Source organism: Struthio camelus, chromosome 6 (assembly GCF_040807025.1).
Source record: "Struthio camelus isolate bStrCam1 chromosome 6, bStrCam1.hap1, whole genome shotgun sequence".
Classification (NCBI taxonomy): Eukaryota; Metazoa; Chordata; class Aves; order Struthioniformes; family Struthionidae; genus Struthio; species Struthio camelus.
Window position 1 is genome coordinate 24,540,619 of NC_090947.1, and position 25,514 is coordinate 24,566,132.

A 25,514-nucleotide genomic window follows, 5' to 3' on the forward strand; every position below is an offset into this window, starting at 1 on the left:
TTGGCTTGAAGAACATGCATGTATTTATAATATAGGCACTTTGAACAAAGATACTGTGCTTTCTTAGCTCTTCACCAGAAGGGTGAAATGACCAGGAGACACAAGGTAGCTCTTTCGATCAGCGCGGGAAGCTAAATGATGAGGGCATGTTACTCTTGGAGTAAGGATTTCCCCATGGGCTCCTATGGAGCATTTCTGCAGCAACATACTTTTAGATATCAAGCTGCTTTGCAGGAACAGAACAGAAACATGCATGTGTGTTAACCCTGTGAAATACTTGAGTGTGTAAAAGTTAATTGTTTGCATTTTATAGCATTATTCTGTAGTTAAAAGTGTAAATCAACCCCACATTATGAATCTTAATGACTCTGATTAACAATATTCTTTAAATTCACATGTTCATGGAAACGCTTCATTACATTAATGTTCACAAAAGTACAAGTGCCAGATTCTGATAACAGTCATGCTGGAATCATCCAGCTCGCTTAATGGAGTTATTCCAGAATTGCAACAGGGTCATGTCATGCTTTCTTACCATATTCAGTTAAAAATTAATTGAAATATTACATAAACAGAGTGTACTCTTTTTCACTAGAGCAAAAAGATGAAGGTTCCAGCAAGTACTTAAGTTCTGGGAGAAAAAATGTTCAAAATTAGGTAAATTTTTCATTACGGACAATAAATTAAATAAGCATCCCCTACCATAAATGACATTTTTCTCTGTATTTATACATTATTCATCAATAACTTACCCATGCTATAAGTTCTATAATTAAAGTAAGTTCTGGATTTGTTCATACATGTTTTGAAATTAATAAGCAATACTTTTAATGCCTATTGTCACAATTACTTGCAGGAATAAAGCATTAACAAGATTTATATATTAAAAATGAGTGGAGGGACTAAAGGATTTCTCTAGTTAGTGTCTTAAACATAATATTAGCATACTGTTTATAAATAAAATAAAAATTATTTCTATTTTAATACTGGAATATGTACAGCTTGCGTCAATTAGAGGGCTGATTCAGTCCCAAATATCTGAATATTTTCAAGCAGAGAAAACTAACCGCATAGCCCTTTTGAAGATGATGTGTTCTTCAGCTTGGCTGGAATTCATACCCTCTTAGAAATTACAAGGACTATTTCATGGATTTCCTGGCCTAAGGGAAGTCAACGGGTATTGGCGTTTGCGGGGAGAAGGAAGAGCCCTGATAGCATGGAAACTGCAGGGAGCTTAGTAGTACAAAATTTAAGAGCTTGTTGCTTACTAGACTTACAACAGGAAGAAACAAATACAGATACTCATAAGCAGCAGAAACCCGCATGGATGTTCTACGCTGCTAAGTGCTGACAGGTTGCTTATAGGAGGAGATGCTGACCTGCCAATTAGACACAGATGGGAGACTATCTCAATTGGCATAATATCTAGCTAAAACATATAGATAGGGGGAAGGAAAATAAATAGGCTAAAGCTGAACCCAAACAAGTCAGGAGTCAGGACAGTGAGCCTGTTTAGTAAATATGGCTGTCCACAGCTGAGGGGAATTTTGCAGCTTCGCGACCTTCTCTGAAGCTTCATACTGAAACCTAAAAACAAGTTGTGAAATATAGTCAACTACAGCTGCCCAGAATAATGTATCACATATGTAAGAATCAGACCTAAATTTATCCATAGAGATTTGAACGCTTCCAGCTTGTCTCAGAAATGAAATTAAACAATATGACCAAAAAAAATAGCTATCTCAGAATGTACAGTGATTTAAAAATACTGAAGTATTTGTTCCAAAGAGGGGTCTTTCTTTGAAAAAAATCCCACCTTTTTTCTTTGTGTCGCTTACTCAAATTAATGTGGCAAGTTAGAACTGCTCACAGAAGAAAAAAAGACCGACATGTAAGTAGGAAGAGGCAGGGACGACTCCAGACCTTTAGCCAGCAGCCTTATTCTCAAGATAAATGGGGAGAAAAGCAACCTAAAGCTAACACTTGCACAGCGCTATTCTAAAATTTGTGCTCTGCATGCTTAGGCCCAGGTTTTCATACTCAGAAATGCAAATTGCTGTTCAGAATATGTGTAAGCTACTTTAACAACAGTACTTTGGCTTGACACAGGTGCAGTTTCCATTACTAAATGATTTGATATGGTTTGGTTTTCAAATTAGAAGCATGCAGTATTATGTCTTTCTTAACAACTGACTGGAAGATTACAGAAACGTAGAGGGCGATTCCAACTGCGACAGAAAATGGTGCACTTACTTATTCAGTTAACGTTTTTAAGGCTCCCTTGTTAGCAAATACATTTATGTACATATTTATATTAAAAAAATTATTACTGTATTACATTTTGACACAATGAATAATAATTTCTCTATAAATGTTTTGCCTAGGATGAAACAGCACATCCAACCATTTTTGCCTTTTGTCTTCTCTCAGTATTTTGATAACATGTCTAGGATTGTTCTCATTGTTTTCCTAGAATTATTGCATTCTGGTCATCTTAATAATGATGTCAGAGGAGCTTTCAGTGAAATCCATAGAGTTCACTGGATATCAAAATATCCATATTTTGATAGTAGGCAATATCCTGTCTTCCCGAGTGAAGAGCTTTGGGATTCCTTGTCTTATCATTTATCTTCCAAACCTAATATGTTAGTTTTAACTATCTGTTTTAAGACTTGCCGTTTCCTCTGTTTTGCCAATAATATACCATGAAGAACACAATTTTACCTCCAACTGGGTTTTTTACACATCCAGTCTACATAGGAAAGCTGAATTCTGTTACAGGACCTTAATTTGTTTTTATAAGTAAGTCCTTCAGGGTTGTATCTCTGTGCACTTGCACTGAAAGTTGAAAAACCTGGTATAATACAGTGCAATAATTTGCTGCACTTTACAAGAAAAGTTGAGTCTTTACATGTTCGCCAAGTGATACTGTTTTTCACAGCCTCTACTTTTATGAAATTGGTGTAAAGTTTTGCAGAAAGAAAGTGGTTATAAATGAATATTAAGCATTCTTCTTGAAAAGTCATACTGGAATGTCTGTTCACTTAAAACGTTCCAGTGAATTTATCATAAAAGATCAAAGCCACAAATCAGTTTTCAAAAAGATATTTTTTTCATACCTCTTAAAACTATAAGCTTTCCTGTACCTTTGAACAGACAGTCATAATCTAGGATTACTGCTGTCCACTGAGCATCCTTCTTTCTTTCCATTTTAGGTCTGTCTTGGGGTGGCCTTAGCCACAGATTTGATCAGACTTGACTTAAAAGAATCTGCTTCACGCTAACACACTGTCTTTGTGGTCACAGAAACAGTGCAACTATAGTTGTAATGTCTTCTCATTAAAGTTAATTTTTAAAAAGAAAATGTAAGGAACTCAGTGTACCACGGAGTTAGTCATTCCATTAGGAGAACTTAAAATTGTCATTTTTTTTCTGAAAGTTGTATCTAATGTATTCATATAAAAGAGAAACCGTTAGAAAAACAATCGTTTTAGCATTAAATGTTGGCTTAGATCTACTTTCCATGCTAAAAATGCTTTTTTCCAAAATGTAGCTATTATTATTCTCTATTTTTATCCTTATTTTAATATCAAGACATCCTGTAAACATCACTGTATCTATCCATGCAGGACCATTCAGAGGATATTTGCTGCATCAGGTCTTCACTATGCAGGAAGCCTCTGGCAAAAAAAAAAAAAAGAAAACTGAACCCTATTTACAGTTTTTCTCTATACTCTGGGTCTTTCAATAACTTAACTGTTCAAATACAGAATGAAGTTTGCAGGTGCATCATTTCTTTCTCCTAATGGCAAATGACTTTGCCTTAGATATTGCAAACTGTGTCTCGTATTCCATTTCTCTCTTGAAAAATTTGCTGTCTTATGATGTTCCACATTATTTATCACCATTTACATTAGAAAAGCTGCAAATGGTCCGAAATCTTGCTGCCAATCTAATTTCTACCATACAGGACCTCTGTCCCTTATCTGGGCAAATTTGGAGACCTCTGAATAGCAACTTAGTCACAGACACAAAAGTATCCTGTGCCATTTTTCTGCTTCCATGTCAAGATACAAAAGCCCAGAAAGCTTCCAGATTTCCCTTACAATTTACATCCTCATGAACTGGGGAACAGATTGGGGTATCCATTCTACACATAACAGCTGCAAGAACAACAGTTAGAGTTGGAATAAGTATCTGTTATCTATCTCCTCTTTACATATGTGCTACTGAATCCTACTGCAAGTTAACTGATTAGCAGAAAGCTAATGTCCTCTTGGAGAGTTTTTTCTGGCTCTATCTGTCAAACTGTCATTATAGGACCGCTCTCCAAAATGTGACATCAAAACTGACTTCTCAGTCCAAGGCATCTTTTCGTACAAAAATTATTCTCTTACTGGATTCCCCATGTGCTCCCAGTATTCTGATCAAACCTGCTGCTTTTTGTGGGTCCCTGCTGTGTCACGCAGGAGAGAGCGAATGCAAAGTTGCCATAAAAGTTATGAGGCCTTTTTTTTAACAGAGCATACTCCAGATATCACATCTGTTTGTTAGGAAACTAATATTTAAATGAGCACAATATTACTGTATCATCTTAAGGGAGTAAAGAAGTTCTTCTGTTCGGTTGCTGAAAAATTCAGTATTCATGGGGCTTTTTACATCTTCTGGAATGGCAGAAGCTTAGAGCAACACAATATAGGTTATCAGGCTGCTCCTCCTTCCACAGGTTCTGCTGCCCCTACACCCTGCCTCCTGAAGCAATGAAAGATCTAAATGTTTTTCCCTCTGGAGGCTTGTTGTCAGGTCCTTCCTGTCAAGATTATCTGGAATGGTGTTTGGCACTGTGTCTATACTCTTGTTTAGTTCTTTCTCTTAGTAGTGCTGGGGTCAACATGAGGCTGATGCAGTCTTTTTTCATCACCTTTTCACTCTTGGGTCCTGGCTGTGAATGTTTGGCTGAGAAAACGTCCTTCAGTTCAGAGGTAATCATATAGAGTGATTGCACAGTACAATTTGAGACACAGAATTGAGAAAAAATAATGACAAATTGAGCATCTGTCTGAAATGAGTCTATTCCCCAAACTGAATAAGTAAGAAAAATAACTGTTTGTTTATAAGATAAGGCACGGGTCAAATCTAAACTGTTCATCATTACCTGCAGCAGTCAGAGCTTTATCATATTTCACCTCCTCTTTTAGTTCAGTTAGTTTGATAAGAAGTATTGCTGGGTAAGTTTTAACTGTCAGCAAGATTTTTATGTGCATTAAATGGAGCTGTGTATTAAATATTACTGGGTTCCATAAAACCACCTGTGGTTCTAGAGGAACGCTCCCCAATGCTGACTTCTGACGCACACGCTATATGAACAGAAACATTTAGAGGGTTTGTGTATCCCACTTACTTAAAATAGTCTGATCTCGTCATGAAAACTATGAATGTTATCTGTTAACTCAAGTATATTTTCACATTTCTTCCTGGCATCTTTCACTTTGAATCTCACATACAATAGTTGTAAACCTTTTCATCTTTTACTTTGTTGTTTAAGCACTCTGATAATTCTCAGATTTAGAAATCATGTCTACCAAAGCTGTGCCATACTGCTGTATTTGCACAGGTCAAAACTGTGATCTGTCTGCTGCTCAGGAAGATTTCTTCTCCACGCCCAAAGCTACCCTATTATGCAGGCAAGAAAATAATAATGATTAAGGTGAAGACTTATTCAGGAAACTGTAAATGTTAAACAACCTTCCTTTAACTCCCACCCCCTGCTCCCCTGTCCTTTTGCCGACATACACATCAGTATTCTCTCTGCAGCACTGCCCTCTTTCTGGTTCTTCATATGAGCTACGATGCTGCCCTGGGAACACGAAAGCCCCTCTGTGGGGGAGCGCAAAACGGAAGTGAGTAAAGGATGTTAATCCTCTTTCCAAAAAACTCCTTGCACCTATGGCCTTTCTCTGGCCACTTCACTTAATGAGAGGCCATACCTGTGTGCCCACTAGCTTGGGTAAACAAAGCCACTTGTTTGCTGCCCTTGTATGTGCCAGGAATCATTGGGCCAACTGTCCCCCCACGCTTCTAAAGCAAACGTTGCCCAATCCTGCAGTGGTTAAGCAACAACCTTTAATTTACTGTGTAGGAGCATGGAAGCTTAAGCCTAGGCCATTGCCAGTGACTACCAGGCTCTTTTTATTTGACCGCTTTTTCAATCAAGGTCCAAGGAATTTCATACTGGGTTAGGCCTCATTATATTAAATACAGTGCTAATGTACTTCAATTTGCATTAATAACCTGAAGCTAATGGTGTGCTGGGCCAGCAACTTAATTCTAGAAGATAAAGACTTCACTATTCCAAAACACTGAAATCATTCATTGGATATAGAACTAATCTAATTCACTAAGTAGATCAGTATTTACATGATATTAAATGTATTCTGACAGCACATTGATAAAGCAGCTTAAAAGAAAAGTGTGCAGAACTATATAGGTTGCATCCATCTTCGTATTACTCTGGAAGGGTTTTTTCCTTTCCCCACTAAAGCCTTGAGTTGAAAGAATCTTCCACAAAAACGCAAGTGAAAGGAGAGGGGTGCAAATCCAATAGCTACGGTTTATTATTAACAAACAACCTCCTGAGGCTGTCAGTCGTTACAAATGGATTAGTTCTGTTATGCATCATCAGTTAAGAATTTGGGCAGATTATATCAAAGAAACAGCCCCTAAATTAAGAGTTGGAATAATATTAACTAACAGGCATTGCAATACTGTTTTAATTTTTTTTGTACAGTTGATCTCCACACAATATAACCATAGCTCATTAATATGAGTAAAATACCACGTTATGACTCCCAAAATATACAAGTTTAGCCAAATGGCTTTACAAACAGCATAGTCGTTGGGCATCAGTTAAAATAACATTGCCAAATCCCTGGCTTTCTTTTATCTTTGACTAGTTTTTGACCACGGGCTGTTCTTACACAGGCCTAGGAGAGATTGCTGTGATCTGTGCTTCCTCACAGCTACCCACAGCTTCTTGGACTGGAAAACTGCTGACTGGATGGCATGCAGCAGCTGCCCAGGGCTGTGTTAGACAGGCCAGAAACTGGATGAGGTGATCATTAATCTGTGCCTGCACTGCTTGGGTAGCTATCAGACTCGCTCATGACCTGCCCAGGGCATTGGAGAAAACAGGATTTCTGCCAGAGAAGCTGTGTTGCTCCCTCACGGATTTGAATGTGCTGGCAGGGCTTATGCCAGGCACTCAACCTGTGGCATGTAACTTCTCGCGGCACGTATCCGTTTCAGGCACAATAAAAGAACCTGAATAGAACTCAATATGTAAGAGAAGTCCTCGGGAGTCATTCTCTAGGTCGGGTATGCTTGTTTCTTTGCCCCAGCTTTCTACATGCAATACTTTCCTTTAACCCATATCATGCTTTTGCGTGCTTTTACTGTGAATACTCTATTAACACAGTTACTTTTTTGTATTGCTGTCCCTGTCATTAATGTTGTAGCCTACTACAGTGAGCATGGTTTTGTTGGTGCCACAACTAGTAGTGTCAGCTCTTGTAGTAAGTACACTATTGCGCTTCTCTGTAGCATCCCAGGTAAGAGCCGCGTAAAGGGATTTAGACCAAGTGAAAAAGCACACTGAGCTGAAACACAAAGATTTCTTTTGAGGCTGAAGTACCTGTTAACTTGTGCCAAGGTTACATTATACCTAAAAAATACGCATTAGCATGCACTATTTTGCTTCATCTGAACAATTCATCAAGTGGATAACAAAGAGAAAATCTGGAGGTTCAGGCACTTTTGGCTTGAAGCACTCTGATGTGTAAAACAGTTGTAATTCTTTTTTTTGGGTGAGAGAAAATAAAAAAGCAGTTGTAATAATACAGGATCTCTTTGGAGACATCCAGTGTCTCTGAATCTCTGTCTTTAGGAAACTGGTCAGCTGACTTTTCAAAACATTAATGATCACGTTTGATCCTTTCTTTGATCATTATTTTTTCATAAAACATAGCTTAACCTTTCGCTCGTTTCTTCTCCTACACTGAAAGTTCACCTTGGCTCCCAGTAAAACATTCTTTATAGAAATTGTTTACATAGTCCAGGTTGATGGAGTTGTCTTCCAGTTTGACTCTCCCAAGAAAGTAATTATCCCAAGAAATTACATTAAAGATTAAATATGAATGATTCAGTTCATTCAAATCTGGGCAAGACAAAATGCATAAAAGTAGAGCCAAGCTAAAGAACTCCTCCTGATCTTCTCTCTCCAAGTAAAGCTGTACTTTACAACAAAATCGTAACATTTGATTCTCAATGCATGGGTAGTTATACCTGCATAGATACACGCACAGTAAGGATTATATCTTAAGCCTTCTCTGGAAAACTTGGGCTAATATATATTTGTATTTAATGCACAAAATCTGCTTTTTTGGTTTTGTGTCAACTTTTTTTTTTTGGTATTACATAATAGTATTATTTAGATAATCAATTGATAGAAGCCAGTATAGTAAGAAAGATGATTCTATTGGAAGAATTCAGAAAGTTGAGTTCAATGTGTGAGAAAAGACAAACCACTCAATTTTTTTAAATAATCTTATTACTTCCAAACAGGTATTACATTAAGTCAGTCACACTTAAGGCTTCTGAAGCAAATTACAAGAAAAAAGAAATTCTGTTTAAAAGAAACGCAAGTGAAAGCCTTAGAAGCATCAGTAAATCTATTTTTAAAAACTCTGACAATGGCATAGGGTGTTCTTAAGACTCCTTTTCACACATGCAGACCACTAAGTGGAAAACGTAATCAAATAATTATGTATACTCACTTTTTGTAGTGGAATGACAGATTTTTACTGAACCATTATTACAGGTTTTCATTTTAAATTGCTTATCGAACAGACTAATTTTGATCTTTAGCCAAAGATAAAATTCTCCATAAAAGCAAAGGGATAAGATCTTGAGGTATAGTAATTTGTGATAGCTACTACAAGGTAGTAGCAGAGCTTTGAAAGTTTGACTCCTGTCTACTCATATTAATTCAAGACACCTCGTTGGCTTTTAGAGACTCCAAGAGATACAGAGTAAATGAAGCAATCATTTTACAGTTAATAATTGTTGTTATTGGTCTAAACATAGAAGTGCATCCTGAGTTTTGTACTACGAACACTTATGTATTCATCTTTAATGTCCTCTACACAGTAAAGGAATGATAGTCTAAAACTATTAATTTATTATATTCTGAATACACCACTTCACTGACAAGGATAAAACATACAGGAAGGTGAACACATGCAAGATTTCTTTATTTTATCATTTAACAACATCTTGCTGGAATTGCCAAAAGGCCTTTTATTTATTGATTTATTTTTTAATTTAGAAGAGCTCTCTCATGACTTGCTTTTGTAAAGCTGGGAAGTCTTCAATACCATTCAGTAAATGTAGTTAATAAAGGTAGTAGTGCTAAGGAACTCTAGGTTAGCCATAACAAGTCAGTCACGTTGATGATAATATCCATTAGACGTGGATATTAATCCTTCAAGATTTACATCTGAGTCTTAGCATAGAAGACCACTTCTTCATTAAGTCACCAAATTTAAGAGCATATAACACAAGCACAAGACGCGTACTGCATCTCTTCTCAGTGGAGGCCCATCCAATTTGATTTATACTTGGTACCCAGAGAATGATTTAAGATAACATGTTCACTTTATGCTTTAATTTTACAGTGACTTTCAGTCTTCATGATGATACCAGATACCCCTGATGACCATTTTTCTCAATTTATTCATAAAACGGGCACAAAATAGTCCGCAGCAGAGCAGTTTTCACTGAATGGTCTAAACAGTATGCCTTACCTCTCTGATTAAAAGCGGTTCCATTCCCTCTAATTTCAAACTCTGCTGTTTAGGCTGAACTCCCCAGTGAAGGCTCCAGTCAATGCAAATCCTGGTAATTCTCATGACAGATGTAGACCTGCACTGAGATCTCTCATTCGTTTCATGACTGCTCAACAAATGGTTATATTTCCTGCCTTTTACAAGCAACAATTTAGTGGACAACCCTTCAGGTGCCATTTGCTTTACTGTTTCTCATATACTTAAGAGTCTGTATGCTGCTGTCCAGTTGTTCTTCAAGATTATGATTCTTTAGTCATATTTGTGCTTCTAATGCAGCACGTTTTATTTCAAAGGCTAAAAACCATGTTGTCTATACAGAATGACACAATTTATTCCGTTTTTAATTTTTTAAATTAAACAATCTTATTTCGTATATTGAAAAAGTTGATGAAATGGCTACCTATGAACGCTTTTTGATGCGGACAGGTGCTGTCTGCTTATAAAATGGTATACTTGCCCATAATCTTTCTGTATTTAGTTCTATCAAGCCTTTCATCAATACTAACCTAAATTAATTAGTTTAAAAATGAATAACTCTGTCTCACTAGAGCCTATAATGAATTTCACATCTAAGCATCATTTATACATTTCAAAGAAAGGTCAAAATCCATAGATATTCTTAACTACACTGAGATCTCATCTATGTAATGATTCTCAAAATGTTATGACTTTACATTTATTATGCTGTCAGTATAAGCTGTATGTTCTTCCTCCAGCTCCCAAGACCTATAAATTCTAATGTAGCAGTTGATATGTATTTGTTTGATTCAAAATCATTTACATTCCTATTGTGTTCAACAAATAATACTACCTGTAGGACTTTAAAAAAAAAAAAAAAAAACCCCACACTGTCTTTTGCCTCTCTCTGTAGTATAACAACACAGGAAGTCTGACTTTTCATACTAGAGAAATGCATTCATAGATTTAGAAATCATCAATATGAAATTCTGCGATGAGGAATTTCATGCTCCTATTCATTTATCACCTTTGTCACCTTAAATAATATTCAAAGGCAAATTCAGATTTATTTGTAGCTCTAAATATAACTTCTGTCACGGTTCAGAAACAGGCTGCACTTTTGATCTCTTTACCTTTCGAGTTTCCCTTTCCAGTAAAATTTATACTCTGTAATCCAGCTGAAATTAGTAATTTGTGAGGCACCCAATCCTCACTGTACTGTTGCGCTACCAGGGACTTCCCAGTGCAGCCTCTTATGAGTGCGTTTGTTAGACGATGGGTTTTGCTTCTCTCCTTGGATAAAACTACCATTTCCAGATTGCCTCAGGAAGTTGCACCTCCTCCACCTCGTATCACATTTACTGCACAAGTTTGATCATATTTGCCACCTGGTAGCTTCCCTTTTGCAGTCAACAGCTGACTTTTAAAAACACTCAGAACTGCTCCTATCAGAAGTACTGCTCATTAATCCAAAAGTACAGCTTAAGCAGGAAGAAAAGGATCTGTCTGTCTGCTAGTGTCTCACTGTTGGCAACACCTTCCTTTTCTTTTTTTTTTTTTTTTTTCCCTTTCTTTAAGGCAGTTTATAATTGTAAATGATTCTTTAGATCTCTAAGCTCCAGCTTTGGGGAAAAGACACTTTCTTTTTTTAAACAAAACATATTCTCTCTCTGTTTTCCCAAGCCAGGTGGATTGCACTGTCCAGTTTATATGCCTCAACCAAACCTTCAGCATTACCTAGCTCGTGCAAGAGACAGAGATGTGTAGGTTGTTCTATGACATTTGTTTTCCCTGTATTTACATGAATCCCACGTTACCATGCAACCTCTGCATGGTTAGGAGAGCTCTCTTCACACCTACTATTTTTTCCCTGCCAACTCAAATATCTGCACACTGGCTAGCCTATCCTTAAGTAGATGTTCACTAAAACTAATGTTTATTTCCAGTTCTTAGTATCTTCCTTAGTAACTGCCTAGTCATTATTTTCTTAGCATCATGAACTCACAAAGAATTTTCTTACCTTCAAGCACTGATTTGTTTCCTGCTTACTCTTCCTAACATCCCCTTTTTTAATCTAGCTTTGAATAGTCAGAGTAATGTCAAGCAGATAAATCAAGGTAAATATAATTTACTTGTATCTATCTTATACTGAACTGTATAGTGTAGCTAAGAAAAACAGAATAAAAAATATATTTTGAGAAAACTAAGCATCTTTACTCAGAATTGTCTATGAACATTTAAAAGTTATTAAATAAATTACTCACTTCTGTGAAGTATTTGCCTAGCCCTACTAGATAACAAAAAATATTTTTACTTCTGTGCCTAACAGTTTCACATAATGAATATTAGATGATGATGAACAGGCAAAAGGAGTATCTGGCAAACAAAATAGCCTATGAAAAATACAAAAAAAAGCAAGTTTTTTAGTATTACTAAAATATAAAGTAAATGTGGAGGGAGTATATATTCATTTGCCCCCCCATTACCTAGTGGACATCACAGTCCTGAAATAGGTACCAAGTGTTCCTATGATATCTGCAGGGATTGCAAGACGCTTAGAAAAGACTGTTACAGTAGCCAGCCCATAGGTAGCCACTTATACTCACAGGATGGGAATAGAAGCCCGAGTCCCGTCTTTCTCGGAAATTTTGATACTTAATTCGGGGCCAAAGAAAGGTGCCCATTTCCACTGACGATTAAGAGCTCTGAGCACTCCTCCTGAGGAGGGTCTAAGCCAGCCAGTTTGATCGCTCCAAAAACTGAGAAGCTGCCAAGTTTCATACTGAATAATCCAGTGATCAGAGCCCTGAGAAGAGGATCAGAAAAACTAGGTCCAAACTCTAATTTAGAATGTAGCTCCCTGCCTAATTTCAAAAAGGTTTGAAATCTGCATTTTGTACCTCCCAGAATGCCAGATTCTTATACCCATATTAGAGTATTAGTATTCTGAATGGGTCTGCGGAAGCTAGTGGACTTCACATTAATATGTAAATATTAACTCAAGCAAGAGTGAAAACTTGCGTCTTTCCCTTTTCATTCTGATCCACCAAACTTCACTCTACTATCCTCATATTCCTCCTGAAAAAACTGAAGCACTTAAGGGCTTCGTTAGTAGGAAGTTGGGCAGTGAAATGTTTTTGATGTCAGCCTCACAGGCACGCTAGTGAATCCAACACCTTTCCGAGTCTACTGCGGAGAGTCTGCTATGTAGCCACACCATGCAGTACAGTCGGCCTCAGCATTCCCTGGAAAAATTACTGTTGTTCCCTCTTGAATGGCCTGTTCTCCCATCAAAAAGTAGCCTCGTATCAAACTCCCTTGGTGATGCATATTCAAGCAAAGCAAGACTTTAGATGACTTTAGTCCTTAATCAAACCTGACACGCAATTTACCTGCGCCAGCTTTGTCATGAGACCATAGCCTGAATCGGTACCATTTTGGTTTCATCGGCCGTGGAATGTCTCCATACGTGAAAATCCACTGAACTTTGAGTTTTTAAAAGAACATCAAAACTTAGGGTTAGATTTGGTACTAGTGAAATGGTTAAAGTAACGGTTAAAGCTCAAGGTAGAAGAAATAAAGACTTTGATAATTTCTCTTAAGAGTTAGAAGTACAATAATGGCTAGTGAAAAGCAGCAGAGGAAGGCATACAGTTATAAAGACATAGCTTAATAGGTAGATGTTTTGGGACTTTAGTCTCATTTTTCAACTAACACCACAGAGTATTTCTGTGCAGGAAATATACTGCAGTCTATTTTTCTTTGATGGAATATGTTGAAAGTAGACTAGTGGCAAAGCCGCCAGTATTATTTCTGCAGGTGTATCATGAAGTTTCAGGCTTTTTACAGTGATATTTCCTCATTCTCTTTCATTCCAAAGACAAAGCATCCTTGTGCTGAGTGATATATTACATAAAAAAATGAAGATGTATCAGGGCACTCTGACATGCCCATGCTATAAAATATAAAACTTACTACTTAAGTAAAGAGAAGCTTTATGGGGTCTGAGTTTTTATTTTAGACAAATATTCTTTTCTCAGTATTCTCACTACTTTTAAGTCTTGTGTTTATTACAAGACAGGTAATCACTAGGTTAACATAAGCGACTGCAGTGATCAATTGTTTAACTGAACGTGTTACCATTTGGAGTAACATTGTTTTGGATTACTTTCAGAAAACGTGATTTAAATGAGCCAACTCCTTGTGTCAAAAAGGAATTCTGGTTTTTTTTTGCTCTCTGTTTTTTTGTTCTTGATAATTACTTTTCTGAAGTAAGTCCTCAATCCCCTACAACCCAGTATTAAAAGCTAGAATATACTGTTTAGATCTTCACAATCATCATCTAATACTTAAGGGTTAGCAGAACATCAAAAGAGAGTTGATTTTGTGTCCTGTATCTCTCCCAAGGTGAATGAGATGAGCAAATATGTTAGCCTTGGACTGGCTAGTAACATGCCTTACTTGCAACTATTAATTCTTCTGTCCGAGCTTATTCTTCCCTCTATGGCCTGATTAACTGTTCTGTACCAAAACGCCCCAGTTCATTTTCTGCTAATGCTCCTGTTAGGCATTTATTGACATCATGACACACTGACGTCAATAACAGTTTTGCCTGATGAGCCAATTTTTAATCCATGACATCTGAGCAATTATCATGTTTTCTTCTTCACTGGCTATCTCTAAATGAGTGTATCACACAGCTCTCAAACTAGTTTTCAATTTTCAAGCAACTAAATCGATACCCCACACTATATAGCTTATCATATAGTATTCTTGCCTGCAGAACAAGTAATTTTCCAGTGTTAGTAGTAATTTTGTACCTAGCTGGTTTGTATGGTGCTGTATTACGTCCAATCAATGCTGAGTCAGTTAAAAGGCAGGAAAAAAATAGTCTTTGCAGATACTATACTCCATCAGTTTTTCTAACCTCTTCAAATGATTCTTTTGATTGAGTAAATTTGTATCATGTAAATTTGAATCACTATCTCATATGCACTGTTACATGTATTGCTCTACTTCTTACATATTTTGGCAAATCGTTACTAGAATACCTTTTATCAGAGGGTATCCTGTTCCTCTAACTGAACTTTAGTCAAATCTGAGTTTCCATGGTCACTCTTAATAGCTTTATGTCCCAGTGTAATGACTATGAATGAAATTGCTGTTCATTAGAGTTCTGATGAGTCTCTACATAGAAAGGAACCTTTCATTTTTAAGCTCTGCTTTAGAATAAGTAAGTGACGAGAAAATAATTGTCAATAACGTAAGGGCAAATTTAAAACAAGGCATAGGAGAGCCTCTGAAGAGAGAGTTTGGGTCATGAATAATGTTAGACAAAATAGATGGAGGCGGCGGTAAATAGTTTTATTTTATATATTTGGAGTCCAAGAATCGTTCTCATGTGAAGGCAACATAATTACAGGGCTCAATATTCCAAAAGGCCAAAGCTCAACCCACATCTAGAAACTCTTAAGAGTAAGTGTAAAGACTACTAAGACGCTTTTTGGAGTTTGAGCGGTTTTATAAGCTGTGATGGTTGATGCAGCCATTGGATGGCTCTGCAAAGTTTTAACAGTAAGCAGAGAAAGCCACGATTGCCATTCCCGCTGGAAGAGCCCAGTAAGTTTAAGTTTGAGGCTTCTGCATTAAACCACCCTTTCTAATGCTATCTGCTTTCTAAAAATAACTGCAGTCCATTAGTCTAGACTGGTGGATCTAAATATAAAGAAACTGCCTTTTGTCTTCTGGCATTGCATAATGCATTTGCCACATGCTAGATGAAACGTGAAACCTGAATAAATAAATGTTGTTGCTGATTCCCTAGTACTTTTGTCACTTACTGCAAGATATAGAAAGAATAAAGAAAACTAAGTCTTGTTTTTAATGAAGTCGTATTTGACGTTAAATGCTTTCATACTGTTGCAGTATCAGTCATAGTAATATTTGAATATTTGGTTAACTGAATTCAGTAAGTGAGGAATGCAATTAAAATGCTATTTTTAGTCTCCAAAATAATTTAAAAAAATTATAAGAGCAGTGGATCAGTTCACATACTTTACAGGAAGCGCTGAAAAAATTACCATCACCCATTTGACTAGTAGGTCAGTCAATTTCAACATGAATTAATGTTCTATAAATAGAAACTGTAATTGTGGGCAGAATATTGCATTGTTTTAGGGAGTGGTATTATAGGTAAATGTTTAGTCTTTTTTAAACTGCAAGTGAAAAGAGGACACATGTTAAATCAGTTCAAATGACATACAGCTAACATTTTCAACTTCGTCTCTGCTGTAACCTCCTTTTTCAGGCTGAGAGGCCTTGCACTGCCAATCTAGCAAAGAACTCCACTCCCCTTTGAAATATGGAATACATAAAATAACCCTAATGGCTCTGACACTAGTCGACCACTCCACTGAGTGCAACTCCTTCGACTAAAAGCCTTTGTTTCTGGTTAGCCAAATATCCTTTAGTCTGAAATAAAACATAGTTGATTGTATACCCAACAGCTGGAGGGTGCTCCACTATTTGGAAGACCTCTTCTTTCAGCCTCACTTAAAGGTATTTGATAATTCAGTTTTGCTGATTATTAGGTGGGGGTCATAAAATCCACAGCAAATAGAATTGCTACATGCGATTTTTTTCACTTCCCTGCTAATTTGCCTGAAGAAATAATTCTGATAACCACGAGCTAGCAATATTCCACTCAGCAGGCACTCTTAAATTTTAAATTACACACTGTCTTGGAAATGTACGTAGAAGAGTAACTTACCAGCCATGGGAGTTCACTGTTTGTTATAAAATTAAATAACATAATACATTTTACAGGCATGAAAAGAGACTATGACTTCAGCAAATTAACAAAATAATGTCAAATTAAAAGAAATGGTGTATTGCCTATATGGTATAAGAAATTGTTTCTGTAAGAACATATGAATCACAAAAAATATTAAAAATGCTCACACTAAATAAATAGTAATGTATTATGACAAAATAATATGTAATTAGCATGTGAATTCTAGCAATTTGTTTTAGACTTGCATTTACATTGTTTTCAGAACAATGTTATTTGGACGTTGTCTTAAAAAATAGATCCTTTGCAGGGAGTGCCTACGACAACAAGCACAGGCCAAAATCAGCATTCTAACAGGACCCCAGGTAATAGAGGAGGAACAGTATCTGATTGTGTATATACACATTTTAAATACATTAAAGTTTCTCTTTAATAGAAAGCTTATGCTACATTTTGCGGAGACAAAAACTTACTTCTCTGTCCTACTAACAGGACAGGTAGACCAGCATAGGCAATGTTTATTTAATTTGCATATAACAGAATAGCTGTGAACATTCAGTCACACTTATTTCCCTGAATAATGACATATTTATCCATTCACAAACATGATGCTGCATTAATCATGGATGGACCTATTCCTGTAGCGTATAAGTGAATTTTCTTCAATTCTTAAAAGTTTCTTGAAGTTGAAATACATTTAGTATCTTTTCATTCAGGTGGTTACAACTAATAAGTACAGAACTTCAGGTCTACTCCAATAATTATGGAAGAGCATGTGGACCACTTCAGAACTTTTTTTTATGGGATAGTGTCACTTATTCATAATTTAATCAAAACTATTCAAATGAGGGCTGTTCTGTTCCTATTGTTACCTGTTCAGATCTTAAGCATTTTCTGATAACGCCTTGTAGGACGAACACAAACGAAAGAGGCTAAAACAATAAAAAACATCTGAAGTAAAAAATGTTCTTGCCTACTGACAGAAAGTCCACAAAGCCAATTAGGTGACAACTGTTAAAACAGAGTAAGAAGTACGATGAATAGTGGACGCAGGAGATCAGGGAGCAAAGATGTGAAGGACTTCTCAGACAAACACTCTGGGACGCGTGGTCTTGGAAATCACACTTTACAAGTTTCCAAGAGTTGTCGGCATTTACTGCCTTTACACTAGGTAACAGACCTTGGTGGAAATACCATTGTTGTAACTGGGCGCAGAAAAATCATCAGTGTGCTCAGAATACAGCCCTGGCATGCCACAGAGGTAGCTCATTACTATATGCCTCGTTTTCCTTAGTTTCCAAGTAGGAAGTAACAAGTATTAGAGAAATATCAATCTGTTTGATATATGCAACTTTTTAGTGTGCTCTGTATATGAATGGTAATATAAGCTTGAACAATACTATGGGCTAGTATAAACTTACGGACAATGGCAGGTAGTACTAAAACTGATCAGCTATAAAACTTAGAAGATGGATGATGCTGCTTTTATTTTCTCCCTGCCCCCCTCCCCTCACCCCCCCCCCCCCCCCAATTTTTAAGAGATTTCATTAAAGTGTGGCTCCTGCCTTTTACAAACTTTATTCTTAGAAGCTCAGGAAATTGATTAAGGATTTATTTTAGCATCACAGAATGAGCTTGAATGCTGACAGTATACAGAATATGAAAATTTCTCAAGCATGTCCTTATCTGTATTTTTTCAAGAACTGTTTTACAGGTTCTTTTAAAGTGAGTTTATTCAGCACGTCAGCTATTTTAGAAGTGAGATGAATTTCATCCTCTCTTCATTAATTACAAGTATTTTTTCTTTTTAGTTCCCCCCCGCCCGCACGGATACATTTGTAAGAGTTCTTATTCCCATACTGCATCAGTACTCGGTTCTAAAATATCTCATAAATTATCCTCTCCGGGTTTCCCCTGTATAGTCTTACTCCATCATTTACTGTCCAATCCAAATGGTAAAGCTTTACACTGAAAATGGAAGCGACAAAGTGAACCTTGAAAACCTTTAATGAGTTGAAAACTGTAGAAAGAGGGTGCCTGGTTTGTATCTCTATCTGCTAGACTGTTCTTTGCTCGATGATTACAGGAACAGACCTAAAGAACTGCAGCCTGAATCTCTGACACTAAACGTTCAGGTGCATCAACTAGATTTTGCTAAATCCAGGACCACATACTAGCCTTGAATGATGCTGTGGCTTTTACTCTGAGAAATATGGAGTTGAGGTGTAGGATTTTACAATTTTTAGGATAAAGAAAACAGCTATATTCTCTAAATATTCCTAAGAGGGATACTGTAACTCAGTAAACTTCAGTAGTTAGGATCGGATTTCCTGATGCTATTGGTCTCCAGTCTAGCCTCCTGTCAGTACTGTAGCACCTTGAAATTAAACCGAAGGCAGAGTTTATTTGAAAGGAAACAACTGCAAAAATACAACTAGGAATAATGGAATTTAGCATTCTTTCTTGATAAGCTTGCTGATTCCTTCTACCTGATCTTTGCTTTTTGTCGGTTAGTTTTTCTTTTGCATGCCTTCCACTATCCCCAGGTCTTCTGCCTTCCAAAATAACAAACAGTTTATATTAACCTGAAGTTTAAAAAGTTATATGAAAAAGAAATTATTTAAGACAGGCATTGGTCTTCGCTTTTTAAACCTACTTCCTGTAATTTTCCAGCAATTTTCCAGCAGTAAAAAACTTAATTTTCTAGTAGCCTCCCTTTCTCCATGGAGGAATGTGATGGCTCAGAGTTAAATAGTGACTGAACTCCAGCAGAGTCAAACTACCTCTACTCTGGTATCAGTTTTTGCACCTGAATTTCTATCAGGGCCATTCTGCAATTATATCATAAAGATATTGATTAAAATTGCTTCTGTAACACTAGAAGACACAAGAAAAACCCCTGTGAATGACAAAGAAAATGCCAGCTGGCCACTGAAATTGTTTTAAAATGTATTTCAAACGTGATTCCCCCGGGGAGGACACACTAACACTGACTACGTATTACAAAGAAGATTTAAAAAAAAAAAAAAAAAAAAAAAGCTTTTGTGTTTAAAGTGAATGCTGTCATTTAAAATTTTCCTTTTTCTAGATTACAATACTAAATACACTGAGGATATGATCACAAACCTGCTATATGCAGTTCACTTACTGAAACTTGCTAGCATAATGGGCAGATAATGATCAGCTTTTTATTATTTCTTTTAAGAGAGAGAAGTTTGTTGTACAAATTTTGCAAGGTATGTATGAAAGTAAGAGAGAAACTATCACTAGAAGATACACCATGTCAGCTCTTTAGTAGCCTAAATGAAAATTTAAATTGTGATGGGAAAGAGTAACATTTTGAATTTTGTTTCGTTCTCTTTTTGGAGCATGGGTTATTCAAAGAAGAAAAGGTCATTTTCAGTAATGAAATCAGAAAATATATTGCGCCTGAAATGATGTACACTTTGCACTAGAAAAATCAATAATATAAAGTAGAAACATAAATCTCATTATTGATTTTTTTTATAATTCTATTAATAGCTCTATAAAATAGGTAGTGAAACTTTTCTTTAAAATACAGCATAGTTTAGTCACAGGACTCATTTTTAGCTTTATTTGAAACATGGGACCAGTATTTCATTTGTACTACACTAGTTTTAAATAGAGGCAAACAGCGATGCTTAGAGATTTAAGCTGAATGTTATTAAAATACATTATTACTACTGAATGATAACAGTTATTTTCTTTTTAGAGATATGAGCCTGAAATTTTCACAGCTGACCTAATTTAGTAATATTTCATGAAATGAATCCTAAACCAAAAAAAAAAAAATTTTTTTGTAAATTTGCTGCTCCTGTTAGAAATCTCAAGAGTTCTCATTAACTGAGAATTACATTCATGCGATCACAAGAAAGCTCTTGTTATCTGCAGATAAAATAAGTCTGTGTGGAGTCACGAAATCATCTGAAAGTATTTGAAATACTATCTAAAACAAAAAGGGGCTTTTTTTCTGGCAAGTTCTTACTAACAAAAGTGATATTACTGAGGAACCTGATTATTCCTGTGAAGAGCTTATAGAAAAAAGGTGCAGTTATCAAAAAGTTCCCGGATTGGTATTGAATGTGGTCCACAGCGGCCTGAAAGCAGAACTAGTCCCCTTGCTCTATGGTATTTGTGTCACACAGTTACAACTACCACTTACAGCAGAGTCACTTAAATACTTCAGTATGCAGTGAAGGCCTCTTAATTGGCATAGCTTAATGTAAATCATCAATTTTCTCTACTATTAAAATACTGTTAGGTAGTCTAAAGTCAAGCTGATTTCCTGAACTGCTTACCAATTAACTAATACTTGTGTTAGTTAATTGGTAAGCAGTTCAGGAAATCTCTCTATATATACATGCATATATAGATCAACTTCTGTGTAAGGGTAACTCATACTCCATACACACTGCTAGCACATACAGCCATAACTAAATTTACTTGTTGATATATAAACTAGACATTTATAAATATTTTGTAACATTATTGCTTACCATTATTTGTAATGTCCTTCCTACAACTGAAGCCAGTGGTTTCAAGAACAACAAAATGCCCCACGTTGCAGGAAATAACAGTGGTGGTTCAGTAGCTGGTCCTTTTCTCCCTGACTCTGTGCTCAGTTAAGGTCTTTGCTCAGCAGGGGACATCGGACTGTCACAGGTGCATGCTCCTAAATACAAAACCGGTATCCTACCTACCTCACAAAATTATGCAGCTGCTATAACAGATGGTGACCTAGTAAAAAGGTTAGAAGAAAATATCCGAAATACTGATGTTGGCAAAGACTAAGAACAAAAACTACTAAAGCCACGAAGAGGTAGAACTGCTTTGCAAGGGCAGTTCTGAATTTCTGAGTAGCTACATAGAAGCCAAAATACCAACAGAGTCAAGGCAAATGACTGATTTTGCTGTGCGTAGAAACATAAAACAAAATCCGCATGTTTAGCAGTTTTATTTTCGGAAGAAATCAATGACAGTTTAGCTTAATCTGGACTGTACTGTACCAAGTCTACATCCACTATGGATGTCATTAACGAAACAATTTTTCTTCCCCTTTCTCCAAGACCGAGCGAGCACCTGCTGACTCACTGCAGGTAGATCAGGTCCCCACCACGGCAGTGGCTGGAAGCAGACGACGTGCCTAAGAGACAGGGGTAAACTGACAACAGGCTATCTCCACAGGCAAATAAAGCGCCAGGAGCTAAAACCAAGCAGTTCTATGAACTGCAGAGCCCATAAATCCTACTGTTTTGTGGATTTGCATTTGTATTATCTCTTTCCTGTGTGGACTCCCTGACAGTATAGTTAAATTCATACTACAGCTTTTCATCCAGGGCAACTCCAATTGCAATCTTTTACCTTTACCAAAATGCTTCTTTCCCTGAAATTTGAGAGCTGTGGTTACCTTTCACTCACGCTTCTCCTTCTTTCCTTCTACTTTTAAGTTTGGCTGAAACTGAAAGGGTCAAAAGGCAAGGTCAACTGAAGACAAATTCTCCTTTTCTTACCACAATGTTTAATAATATAGAAATTAAAAATATCCTAATGTACAAAAAGACAGGCAACATTTTCTGTGGGCCTTGTGTCATCAACAAATGATAAAGCTAGAAAAATAGAATTAAAGTACACTTTTTAAGCAAACTTTTGATGCTGCCTATTTGTTTAGTTTTTACCCTGGTTTCCTTCTCAGGCCTCACTGAAAACAACTGGAGGAGAGTGTAACGCCTTACACCCTAGGCCTGTTCTGCTTGTCCCTTGAGACGAACGGATTGGCACAAACAAGCTAAGCCATCTTTGCTACGAGATTCCAGCTACTCAGATAAGGAAGGTCGTCCTGTGGTTAGTCTCCGCTGCTGTTTCATGGTACAGTTCACCTTTCTATTTATGCAGAGGGGCACATTTTCTTACTGCTTTTTGCAAGTTCTAACATAAGCTACTCCGTTATTTCAGAGGAACTAAATACTTACGACAGTATCTCTGAAGTCACTTCCTAAGAATTTCGGTAAATAAGAAATAATTAACTTGCGTTGCTTTGCATGCAAGGGCATGGGCTGTGGAAGCCATGGGTAGAGAAACATTCGATGCAGAACAGGCCAGTTTGTGTCCTGCAAGGCTTAATCAGTGCTGGAGCGCTGCAGGAACGTGGCTTCTGGAGAAGCCAAGTAGTAGACTATTTGTAATGGTAACATGCTGATGCTAAGAGGCACTACAGGCTAAGTGTAAAGTCAGTTACACTTAGATTCAGCGGCTTGTCATTCCACTGTCATTCATTCTTGCTATGTTAAAGATCCAGTGACATAAGAAGTTTTTACTATGATTTTTTATTTTTCCAACTTTGCTTTAAATCTCTTATAACTTTAGCATCTGTGACATACATGCACATACTTATCTTGTGCACTTATTTGAATTTAGTCAGCTTTTTATCTGCTTATTCGTGTCTTCCTCTTCAGAAAATGCCATCAATAATCCAAACAGTGAAGTTTATATGAATTACGCATGTTCTGGTTTTATAAACATCTAGGTATGACAAAGTAATTATTGTGCAGCTATTGTAGTCTTTAAAACTTTTTCATACTATATTAAGTTCAGGTGCTACAGAAATCAATGGGAGAACTCACGTTAATGAGCTAGGATTGCACCGTTAACTTGTTCTAAAAGGAGAGAAATGCCAGTTTAGCAGCTTACTGACGATGGGCTACTCCATCGTGCAGTGAGCAAAGATCAATATGCCAAGCTACTAGAAGAAAAAATAATTGTAAATCTATGTGGTCCATTGGTGAGACAATTTTTTATGTTTTCTCACAAGCAAATTCAGTATTTATGAAGGATAAATTGCACTGGCTCAAAGTGTCTTCAGGCAGTCTTCATCAGTATTGTCAAGTCCAGACTGACAGATTGTATCAGTCTCTTTAGGTCAGAGACACTATGTGATGCTGAGGAGGAAAGGCAGCTGCCCCGTTGCAGGTTAGCTTACAACAGCTAGAGAAATCCCTAATAGGCTGCCAAGCCATTGTCTCACCAGAGATGCTTTGCCTTCTTCATCAGCCACTGCTGAACATTTAGGTCCAGACCACTACACTAAATGCCAGCGTCCCTATGCATCCCCTACTTGAAATACAACAGGAAGCACAGAATAGAATTAGCATAGAATTAATTAAAAAAAACTAGTTGCTCTAAGTTTCTTCAAAACACTTTTTCCAAAAAAGGTCTGCACTGTATAGAAATATATATGGTATGTTTCTTAATAAATTATGAGACCTAATTTATAGCCTTAAAAATATCAGTAATAAAAATTACACATATATTATTCTAATGGCACATCATTGAAGTACAACCCGTATAGAACCAAACAGCTGTCTAAAGTTACTTCATGTTACATCTACAGTGGCAGATATTTTTCTGCATAGTTACAGATAATTGTATGCACTTACATTTTACTAGTCTCACTAAAACAACTAATTTAGGATTTTTTTTTTTTTTTACTCCCTTGTAATCCTCTCCCTCCACTTTTGTAAAGAATAAACTGAAATATAAACTGGGTAAATGCTCTAAGGCACTTCAGAGAGAGACACTTCACGACCATCTTTAACCATCTTGAATATGGGCCATCTATCCATCACACCTTTATTTCTACTAATTTTGTCCAGCTATTACAAATATTTCATGTTGAGTATAGCTCTTCTTTGCCACATAAAGACATTTGACATTTTTATTTAAAAAAAATGCAATCAAGTGGAGGCTTTGAATTGGTCAAGCTAAATTGACTGTTCATTTAAAACCGCAGAGTCAAATATTTCTAAAAAATGGTATTAAAAATGCATCCCTGAAATTCAGTGAGATTTTCCCCATATAACTAACTTTTATCCCCAGCACAGTGAGCTACAGCTTTCTAGATCCCCTCTAATTTAACTCTTCTCAGAATATGCCATAATGCAAGTCTCTCTTCTCATAAGTTGGTGTGTGTGGTGTACTGCCTTAAAAAACTGTCCTGTACCAAATCTCCATTTAATGAACCTGTCTCTGCCTGAACAGTAAGATCCTTCTATACTACACTGCTGTTGTCTTTTAACTTTTATATTTTGCACAGCACTTCCAAAGTCCAGTTATTTTATGGAGTAATAAGTTCCTAGGAGGTAGTATGCATTTCCAACTGCAATGGTGGCTGCCAAGTCTGAAATTGGAACAAAATTACATATTTATTTTTTAAACTGAGGCAGATAACATAAAGGATATGCTTTTTAATAGAACTTCACTCTCTTCACACAAAGTCCAAAATTAAACCTAAAATTACATTGAGAATATTCATATTCTTCCCTTCGGCACCCAGAAGGGCAATGAAGGTTAAATGCAAATGCAGTATTTCCCAGTTCTCAGTATCAAGCTATTCTGTGCAGCACCACAGTTAACCAGTTTTGCAATATGATACAGCATTCTTGCGTTTGCAAGAAATGTGATTTTTTTGTTGTTCTTTTTAGTATTTATTGTCAGCGTAGATTTGACAAACAATCTATAGGCAAACACATGTAGGTTCATTTTCACTACAGCTACTAAAACAAAATTCTGAACACAGGCTATGTAACATGCAAGTAAATAGCTCTTCCAGGACTTAAGGCAAGCGTGTGTGTTTGTTTATGAACAAACAAGTAAACAGTAAACGAGGAAGCCTGTTTCCAGTAGGGACTGCTTGATAATTTCTGTAACCTGATTCTAGCATTTTAAAAGTGTTTGCAATATAGAAAATTGTTAAACGTAAAGTTGTGGAAGGAGACTACCCCTTTCATCTGGCAAGCACCAATTCCAGAAGATAGACAGACTTCCACTGTTTCAGTAGGTGGGAGAGC

General features: G+C 36.6%; 1 protein-coding gene across 12 annotated transcripts in view; it reads right to left on the bottom strand.

The window, feature by feature from the left end:
- B3GALT1 (beta-1,3-galactosyltransferase 1) overlaps positions 1 to 25,514 on the bottom strand; it is a 201,261-nt gene that overhangs the window by 140,146 nt on the left and 35,601 nt on the right. The window contains exon 1 of one of the 12 annotated variants that reach the window (XM_068948696.1): positions 21,168 to 21,189. The exons of the other annotated variants lie outside the window; for them this stretch is intronic. The gene's annotated coding sequence lies outside the window, so the exon portion shown is untranslated. Of the gene's footprint in view, positions 1 to 21,167; positions 21,190 to 25,514 lie in introns of those variants that run through there. 12 annotated transcript variants of the gene reach the window in all.